Source organism: Rattus norvegicus, chromosome X (genome assembly GCF_036323735.1).
Source record: "Rattus norvegicus strain BN/NHsdMcwi chromosome X, GRCr8, whole genome shotgun sequence".
Taxonomy (NCBI): Eukaryota; Metazoa; Chordata; class Mammalia; order Rodentia; family Muridae; genus Rattus; species Rattus norvegicus.
Window position 1 is genome coordinate 18,870,963 of NC_086039.1, and position 11,032 is coordinate 18,881,994.

Sequence of the window (11,032 nt, forward strand, 5' to 3'; positions counted from 1 at the left end):
TGTTCTGAAAGGAATTTCTCTTCTGGTCCAATCTATTTGGTGTTTTATATGCTCCTTGTACCTTTATAGGCACCTCCTTCTTTAGGAGAGAAAAAAATTTATGATTTTGTTGAAAATATATTTAGGGGGAAGGGTGGCCAGTTGTGAGAGGGGGTGACCAGGAGTGGGGGCAGCAATTGGGATTTAAAGTGAATTTAAAATGACAAGGAAAGGCAAAAAGAGAAAGAAAAAAGAAAAAGAAAGAAAAAGAAAATATATCCTGAGCTTTTGAGCTGGGAGCTTTCTTCCTCCATTCCTAATTCTTGAATTTGGTCTTTTCGTGGAGTCTCAGGTTTCTTAGATATTTTACCCCAGGAGTTTTTTAGATTTAATGTTTTCTTTGCTCGAGGTATCCATTAAATTTATCATGTCTTCAATATCTGAGATTCTCCCTTCTATCTTCTGGTTTCTGTTTAAGTTCATAAAATTTTCATTTCCAGATTTCCCTCAGTTTGTGTTTTCTTTATTGATTCTATTTCCACTTCCATGTCTTGAAGTGCTTTGCTCATTTCCTTCTACCATTTGTTTGTGTTTTCATAGATTGCTGAAAAGGATTTATTCGTTTCCTCTTTAAGAACCTTGAACATATCCACACATCTATTATAATGTCCTTACATTGCTTTTCAGCTGTGGTCCATTTCTCATGGCCTACCATAGTAGGGTTGTTCCCCTCTCATGGAGACACATTGTCCTGGCTGTTATTGGCTGTGCTTTTATACTGGTGTCTAGGAATCTGGGTTCTGGATGGTTGTAGTTCTAGGTGCTGATATCTAGTCCTGTCTTTTTTGGATGAATGTTTTGTTCCTTGACTTCTGTTGCCCTCTCTGGTTCTTAGGAGAGTGTGGTGGCCTGGTAGGAAAGTCTTCTGAGATCCTGGCAGATGTGTCCACTGGAATTTTGTGGGCAAATATATTTCTTAGAATTAGGAGCTGACAGGAATGAGAATAGGCTAGAAACGGGGGTGAGGGAGGCTGAGGCTGTCCACAGGAGGAAAGAAAGCAGAGTTTTTCACCAGGATCCACTTAGTACCCTTGGACTGGGGGCAGAATGTGAGGAGAGGCTGCTACAGATCTGGAGGTGAGATAGAGAGACTGGATTTGGAAGAGAGGGATGCGATTGAAGATCTGGAGCTCACCTACCTGTCTCATTGACCTACTTGCTTCTCTGACAGACTTGGTTTGAGGGTTCCCAGGGAATGCCTGCTGGAGTTGGGGGCCTCCTTCTGTTACCAGAAGGAGAAGTGAGAAGGAGAAGATATGAGTGATTTGCTGGAGATGAGGACAGAGAGGTTGGGGAGGCTACCTCAGAAGATTGCTCCGCTACGATGCTTGAGATGGTCATGGGGAATTGGATATGGAGGAAGAGTGATGTGATGATCTGCATTTAGCTCATGCCCGTTGGACTTTGGGGACTGGGATAAAGCAGTGAGTCATAGGAAGGAAGCTTGGAGAGGACGGTCTGTGGGTCCACTGTGGATGAGGGAAGTGATGCCTTGGCAGGATGCTACAGAGCCAGGGGTAAAACTGTGGGACTGGATTTGGCTGAGGCGGGAGAGAGAAAGCTGTACAGTTAGCCTACCTGCTTCCCTGACTGGGGTAAAAACACTTTTAATAAACATTTGAAACCCTGAGACTTTTTTATGAGCAATTCCTAAATGTTTCTTTGTGACTATATTAAACATTATGTTTTCCCGTGAAAATGTTTTCTCCTACATACAAACTCATCTAGGCATAAAACACCCTACGGAGAATAAAATGATGGCTTGGAACAGGGCAAGTGTATGATTATAAGTATTGAATGGAGCACACTGCTTTTTTGAAAATGAAGAAAATTCCAGATGCAGGTGCACAACAGTGGGGAAGGGAGAACTATTAATGATCTTTGTTTTCAAAACTGTTTCTGGAAGCTTTGTTCTGTTTTTGAAAGCAAAATCACTGTGGGGCCTTTCCAAATGCCAGCAAGTGCTTTGAACTCAAACTTCACAGCCTACTGACCACACCTGATGGTGTGCTGACATTGAAAACAGCATGGGCAGTCCCGCCTTGTCCATTTCCCATGTTAAATACTTCCAGATGCTGTCTGTGCTTGTGGGGATGTTATACGGATGTCAAGTGCAAGCAAATCTCTCTGCAACAATCTGCTCTATCCAGTTTCTGAAACCAAGATTCATTTATACATTTTTGGACTCAATTAGGAACCTTGGTACAGGAGTCTGGTGATAGAGGCCACATTAGAGACTCTACTAAGCGGTACTTCTAGCCGCTGTCCTACTTCAACTGCCTAATAATTCACAACCTTTTGCGTGTAAAAAGGCAGCATGCCACGCTTATTTTAGAACTGCATGTCATCATTACGCTGCTCCAGTCCCAAAAGGATTTCAGGCGTCAAAAACCTACTGATAACATTGTACTGTGTCTGAAATGGTTAATCTGAAATCAACACAGAAATATAAGTAGATAGTCAAATGGCTTTCTGAGACAGTCCTTTTTACTCAATGGAATTTTAAAAAGCAGCAGAATCTAGGAAGACTAGGTCTAATAACCAAGATCAATGCTATAGGTTCCAATTAACCAGCTGCATCCAAATACACTCTTCCTTCTATAAAGTGCCTTGGTCATGGTATTTCATCACAACATAAAAATCAATTGAAAGAGTTGAATGTATAAAAAAAGGTGTGAAGATAATACAGAATCCTCCTATACCCTGTACCTATTTCCTCTCATACTAACATCTGAGACCTACAAAAGTACACTTAAAGCTAATCATTTCATTCCTTGTCATCTGACTGTTAGGTCTTAAAGGAGAGCACATGGCTTAAAGTATAGCTAGTGATATGGTAGGGCTGACAGAGGGTTCCTCTTGAACTGTTGAGCCATGTCCGGACAGTGTGGGGAAATTCATGTTGCTAGGCTGACTGGAGGGGCAGAGAAGCTCTCAGGGGGAGGTCTGCAGCTGTGTGGAGACTGACAGCCTGAGAGCCCCCCACCGTGGGTGCATCTCCCAGCTGCTCCATAGGAGCACATGGCTTGATTGGGGAACACCCCTTCTACATATGTTAGTGTATAGTTCTGATGATGATAAGCTTAGGCATGCGATACTTAGTATGGTCTGTTGCTTTGTATTTCCTTGTGGTCTCATAAAAACTTATCTTTATATTTTATATATTAGTGTCAGTATTCTCTAAGGTTCAATCACATAACAATACACTTCCCAGAAATGTTCTCAATTACTAAGTGGTGGATGCTCACAGGACAGTGTTATTTTCCAATGAGGAAAAACATTGCTAAAACAAACAAACAAACAAACAAAAAAACGCGGTGCTTTTATACAGGTTCTATTGTACATGACCATGCAATCCAAGCTCCTGGGCCACTGTGTGGATCTCTATGACTTCACACCTGGAATTGTTAAGATTCTTATTTGTATTTTTCCTTTCTCAGAGTCCCAGCCACTATTCTTTAGATGGTATTTTTTTTCAGGTTTCTCTCTTCCTTTTCCTTTGTGACTTCCACAATATGTGTTTGGTAAGTTTGAGTTCATTCTACAAATTCACTAGGCTCGTTCCATTATTTTTTTTTACTAAATAAATAATAATGTAATATAATAATAAAATATTTATATTGTGCAAATCAAAAGATCACTCATTAACTTTTTATAGCATTCATATATATTTTAGGCACACAAATTGTTTTTTCCCTCTTTTACAGTTTCCTTTCTTTGTTAATTAATATCTCCCATTTTCAGGAAAATCATTCTTTTCATTCACATCAGGTCTTCGACTATTGAATCACTTTTAAAACAGCTTATTTGAAGTTACTGTGTCAGACAGATGTATGGGCATTTGTAATGTTTATTCATTTTACAGAGATACCTCATGGTTTTCACTAGAAAATGACCACTTTAATATTCTTTAATGACTAATCTGGAAGTCCAATCCTCCAATCTCACTGAATAAGTCCATAATTTTTATTAGTTCTTAGAGAATTTTATACAACATGTTTGCTAACATTCACCCCTCTACTCCCCAGAGCTATCTTTTCTCCCCCATGCAGTTAACTTTGTGTACTCTTTTTCTCACTCATCAAGTCCATTTTGTGCTGTGTACACATCTATATTCTTGGATGTATGGCCATCCACAGGAACATGGTTCAAGATTATATTCTATATTGTGGGTGGCAATTCGTGTTATTGTTTCATTCATCAGCTCCAGAATAACTGATTACTCCAGCTCAGTAATCAGATACAGAAATGGCAAGGATTTCATTAAATGCCAAAATAGAGTGGGGGTGCGATGGTTTGGATGAGAACGTTCCTCATAGGCTCAAATGCTTGATCGCTTGATCCTCAGCTACTTCGGAGCATTTAAAGATGAGCACCATTTCTAGTTTGCTCTCTCTCTCTGCTTCAGGCTTGTGATTGCAGGTGTCACCTCTCAGTTTGCTACTGTGGTTGACAGGCCTGCTACCTGCTGCCTGCTGTCAGCTCCCCACTGCCCACTGCCATCAGCCTAGATGCAGGGTGTGCATCCTAGGTGTATCGGTTGGGGCTGGACACCCCACAGTCACTAATTCTCTACATTTTGACCAGTTGTGGATCTCGTTAATAGTTTCTGTTGCAAATAGAAGCTTCCTTGATGAGGGGTATATACTTATATGTGAATATGGACATAAGCATTTAGAAAATAAAGACTATATTGCTTTTAGGAGGCTAGCAATAGTAGGTTCTCTCTGGTCTGTGAGCCACCCAAGAGTGGTTAACTAGATTTCAAGTAGCAGGTATGAGTTCCCTTCTGTTGAGTGGATCCTAAGTCCTTAGATAGTTGCTTCTGATCACAAAGATAAAAGGTGCACTCTTGCCAGTTCAATCCTTGTGGTTCACGGGGTTTACAGATGGGTTGTACTACTTACTCATTGCTCCTCTCCTTCAGCAGGTGATGGAGTTCCTTCCAATATTATAAGAGCTAAGCCTCATGGACGACTTCCAGATCAATTTCAGCCTGATTCTCTAGAATCCCATGTTCAAAGTATGTGGTATCTTTATCAATAGGCTCTTACTTTCAAGTGCTGGTAGGCAAAAAGAACAACAGTAGTCCTATATATTGTTTTGGGAGTCTCTTGGACACCTTGACCAACAACTCCTACATCTATCTGGCTCTGGAAGTTTTGTTAGTTGATGGCTCTTTGGGGAGCATTATCACACCAAAGCGGCATTTAGAACTTCATTTAAAATACATATCTATGAACACACATATGCATATGCAATCAATTTTAGGTAAATATAAAAACAATGTTATTCCACATTTAAATTTTTAAAAACTTATTCTAATTATCTGTTATAAATAACTTAGTCCTTTGGAACTAGAGTTATAGTGTAGACAATTATAAGCTGACACGTGCGTGCTAGAACTGAACCAGGTCTTCCTTGTGAGCAGTAAGTGACCTTAACCACTGAGCTGTCTCTTCAGCCTGTATTGTATATCTGTACATTTTTTAAATTGCTATTTAGAATTTATCATCCAAGATTGTTTTACTATATTAAAAATAATTGGGAGTATTTTAAAGTATTAGCTGAACATAAATTAGAAAAAGTTCTTCCTCAGATTTTATTGTGGATTTCCTCATAAAAGATAAAAACAGCCTTTGTTCTCCCTTGTCTCAGAAGATGTGCATTTGAAGATATGAATTTGAAGGTATGACCTCATTGCTAAAAACGTGTGTGTGTGTGTGCATGCATATGTGCATGTGGGTGAGTGTGTGTGGGGGGGGGGGTTAATATGCACATTGAGGCCAGAAGTTCATGACAGGATTCTTCATGGACTGTATCGATTGGTTGTTTTGAGATAGGGTCTGTTTAAATATTCCTAGCTGGTCTGGAATTCAGGAGGTAGATGAAGCTGGCTTGGAGCTCACAGAGATCTGCTTGCCTCTGTCTCCTGAGTCTTGAGAGTGTATCATTAGGCCTGGCTTACTTTATTTTTTTTTAAGACAAGGCTTTTTACTGAACTCAGAGTTTACTGATCCAGCTTCACTGATTAGTCAGCAAGCTCTTGGTGTCCTCCTATCTTTGCCTTTCAGTGCTATTTTGTCTTATTATAAATTAATATGTGCTCATTACTTTCATTGATTCATTGATAATTTTAGACACCTAAGAAGTATACTTTTGTCCTCAAAATATTTGGGAGACTAAGTAGAATCAGATCCAGGCAATAAGCTTAAGTTTGAGTATTAGAGTTCTTTTAAAACTCCTTATAAGGACTTTCTATGTTTCCTCTGCACATCCTTCTAGGTGATTTTTGCTGCCCTCGATCTTCCACTTTTGGCCCTCCAGTGAGAAAGTCAGTGTTCCGTCTCATAGTGTTTCATTTCCTGACACAAGGGTGCATAGCAGAAAGGACGGGTTGATACAGACTTACTTCACTCTCTGGGAACTGGCTGCACCAGCTGAGGCAGATTTGCTCTTTCCCCTTTGAATTTTGGTTCTTGGAGTTTTCCTGTTTCTTCCACACCATTTCCTGGATCTGGAGCATATGAGAAGAGGAAATTGTGGAGGGGAAGAAACATCTTCTACTCCCTCTGACTACAAGAGTCACTCCTCCTGATTTCCCAGGGTAGTACTCCTCTCGCTCTTCTTTATATTTAGCCCCTGAGAGTAGTCAGTTTGAAACCCCAAGAAGACCAGAACATACCCATCCTTAAACTTCCTAGAGGGCTTCCCATTTTACTTGAAATAAAACCAACTATTTGGTTGGCTTAGGCTAGCCCCACCTACCATGTAATATGATGCCTTTCTAAGATACAACCATGGATCTTCTTTCTTTTTCTTTTTCTTTTTTTTTTCCCTTCGGAGCTGGGGACCGAACCCAGGGCCTTGCGCTTGCTAGGCAAGCGCTCTACCACTGAGCTAAATTCCCAACCCCGATGGCTCCTCTTTCCATTCTCCATTTTTGGCAAACAAGTTTGATTTCCCTATAGAGGTTTATAGTTTTTGGACTACAAGTTGGGGCTTCTTTCCTGCAAGATCTGTGCATTGTTGATCACATTCGTCTCCCTTAGGTCTTGACTCAACTGCCATCCCTTCAGTGCTTTCTAGACCTAAAATACTGAAACCCTTTCTATTACTTTTGTCTCACTACCATCAGAGCAATGACTACTCTCTGAAGATAACCACAGAATTATTCCCTTGTATATTTCCCCTTTATCACTAAACCTGAAAGCAAAGACCTTGCCTTTATTGTTTACTGTTACATTCAATCTCAGTGCTTACTAGTAGAGATTTTAGATTTTTAGCTATTTAAGATGCTGAAGTCGGAGAATGGCTTGAACCCCAAGGGTTGTGGCTAGCCTAGGCAAAATAACATTATATAGACTAAATAAAAATACATTATCTTTTTATACACTATACATTCTAAAACAAAAATTTCCAGTGAATGAATATTTTCCATCTTATGACTATGTGCATATATTAAAACTACAAGTAAGTTTTATAGAAATCTATGTTTGAGAGGAATGTATATTTTTTATTAAAAGTGATTCAACAGCATCACCTCAGGAGACACTTGATTGCACTGAACAATTTTGTGGAAAGCACAGCAGTTTGCATTCACTCCTCTAACATCCGATTTGCTTTGTGCTAAATTATAGTTTGGTACATATTTACTTTGTCTTCCCTTCCTCTTTTTTATTTCTTTGGAGTTTTTACATATTATTTTCCAAAAGCACTTCTTCACTGAAGTCATAATATTTATTAGATTACTTGATTACTTCATGCTTTTCCCTCAAGCATATGAGCACCAGAGTAGCTATTTTGTTTGTTGGTATATTTCCATTTTCTAGAATGAGCACCCGAAGAGTGTTCGCTAAGCCAATGTGTGATATTTCATTTCTTCAATTGCTTCATACGTAAAGCAGAGATGATAATGGGTCATTTTTGAGGAAGAACAGTGGAGCGACATTATGGTGTGAGCACTAGAGGGCAAATTAGGGACCCTCAGTAGCAGGGCATGGGTGCAGCGTTACTTTAACGTTAACTCAAGTCTGTTTTCCAGCAGAACTTCCAATTTACCATAAAGTTAACAATGCCTTTACCCTCCCATACTTAAAACTACAAAAAAATAAGTCTGAGAGTGATAAGTGCTGGCACCACTGGAAGATAATGACTCTTCTCAAGGATGTTTTTAAATAGGAAATAAAAGAGAAATATAGATCGTAAAAAAAAATGTCATTACCGAAGTTTAGGAGTTAGAGGACTTAGGTGTCGCTTTGTAGACAAAAAGAACCATTTTTAAATGAATAGGGAGAATTGCACGTGGGTGTGTTTTTGTCACTGAAAGGGAGCATACCCCTCCCTGTTCCTAGACATCGTTATTGTTTGATTTGTTGCTGACTGCCTGAATATGCTAATGACAGTTCTGCAATTCTTTTTAAATTTAAATTTTTTCACACAATTTATTTTGAACATGTTTTTACCTTCCCTCCAATTCCTCCCAGGTCCTTCCCACCTCCCTCCTCATCCAACTTTGCTCTCTCTCTTGAAAAACACAAAATAAAAATCTAAACATACTAACAAAAGACCAATAAGACTAATACACACACACACACACACACACACACACACACACACACACACACACACACACACACGTCCACAAAGATGTATTGAGTTTGTTAGGGACTGTCCTGATGTATAGTTTCTATACTTAGCGACACTCCATTGGAGAAAACTGATTCTCCCTTTCCCCACAGGTATCAACTACAAAAAGCTTTGAGGTTAGGGGAGGGACCCAGTGTCCATATCCCCTTCTCAGTTGTGAGACTTTATCTGTCTTGAACCTGTGCAGATTTAGTACATGCTGTCACAGACTCTGTGAGTCCATACATGTATCTGTCCTGTTGTGTCTAGAAGACTGTGTTTCCTTATCACCTCTGCCCTCCCTGTCTGCACAGAGCCCTGACACCCGAGGGGATGGATTGGATGAGAACATCCCATTTAGGACTGAATACTCCAAAGACCCTCATTTTCTTCAGTCGCAGGCCTCTGAGTTAATTACCATCTACTTCAAGAAGAAGCTTCTCTCATGTGCATTGAGCTAGGCACCAATCTATGGCTATAGCAGAATGCCATAGGAGTCAATTTTGCTATCTTCTTTTGGCAAAATGATAGTATTCTGTTTTTCCCTAGGACCATGACCCATCTAATCTCATGTGAGGTAGGTTTTATGTCTTAGAATGGGACTAAATTTCAATTTAAAAAAGTGAATAGTTTGTTGCTCCCATAAAAAGGCCACCGTTTTTGGTGGGGAATTCAGTCAAGGAAGTAGGAAGGATACTGTTATGGATTGAATATTTTACCTAAATTTATATGTCCAAGCTCCCCGCTTCCCACATTGTGATGGTATTTGCAGATAAAGACTTTGAGAAGTGAATAGAGGCACATTAGATCGAGATGGTAAAGAACTTAGGATAGAAGTAGTCACCTTATTCTAGAAAGGATGGAACAGAAGGTAAGGCAAGGGGAAATTCATATTGCTTTTAGGAAGTGTGGTCTTCTGATAGAGTAGTAGTTTTCAACCTTCCTAATACTGTAACCCTTTAATACAGTTCTGCATGTGGTTATACCCAACCATAAAATCATTTCTGTTGCTACTTTATAAATGTAATATTGCTACTGTTATGAATTGTAATGTAAACATCTAACATGCAGGATATCTGATATGTAACCCCCATAATGATCCTGACCCACAAGTTGAGAGTCACTGGTAAAATATGATGTGCTTACCATGGGCAACACTCTTAAAGAAAACTAATTCTTTCTTTATTGATATGTATTAATTGCTATTAGTTCTGTGACAGTTTGAATTAGAATGATTCCCATAAGTTCATATGTTTGACTGTTTGGTCTGCAGTTGGCAGAACTGTTTGGGAAGGATTAAGAGGTGTGGTCTTGTGGGAGGAGGCATGTCATTAGGGGTGAACTTTGAGTTTTCAAAATCCCATTCCATTTGCAATTGGCTTACTCTGTTTCCTACTTGCTGATAAGGATTTAAACATTCAACTACTGCACCAGTGCCATGCCTGCTATGGCGCCATGCTCCTTGCCATGATGGGCATGGACTCACTGAGCTGTCAGCCCCAAATAAGCTCTTTCTTGTATAAGTTGACTTGTCATGCCATCACAGTAGTAGAATAGTAACTAATAAAGTCACTTTTATTTTATTGATTGTTATATATACCTTAAACTGGTATCACTGAATTCTCATTATTGTAACTTTGACATCACAGAGTATGAACCCTCTCAACTATTCTCTGTGTCAACTTTAGTCTGTATAATCTGGGTCCCTTGAATTTTCTTATAATTTAAGAATTCCATCATTAATTTCTGCAAAGAAACAAACCAATGCTGTTATAGGATTTCCATTTAATCCTTAATCACTTTGGAGAATATTAGCACACTAACAATATTACATTTTCCCCACCAAGTTGAGTTCTCTTTAAAAAAATTCTTTGAGAATTTCATACAGCATACTTTGATCATATTCTTTCTCCTTTCCTAGCTTCTCCCACATCCCTCGCCACCTTCCTGCTCACCCAAATTCCTATTTTTCCTCTTTAAGAAAACAAAAAAAAACATGAAGTCCTATTTATGTTCACCAGCTATTCATGAGTCTGAGGCAAACCCTGGAGTGCGGGCGATATATCTAGCGTCACTCTGCTGGGTTTTTCCATCTCTCAGCTGGTATTAATTACAAATAGCTTCTTGGCTTGTCACAGAACTTTGTACCTACTTCCACTCCTCTGTCCTGGGATTTTGTTGACCCTTGAGCTTATGCCAATCTTGTGTATGTTGCCACGGTCTTTATGAGTGATTATCATCTACTTCAAAAAGATGCTTCTCTGTGAGGATGAGTGAGGTACTGATCATTGTAGTATGTTAGTAGGGGCCATTTTATCGATATGTCAACTTAGCAGAATAATAGTAATAAGTTTTTCCCTAGAGC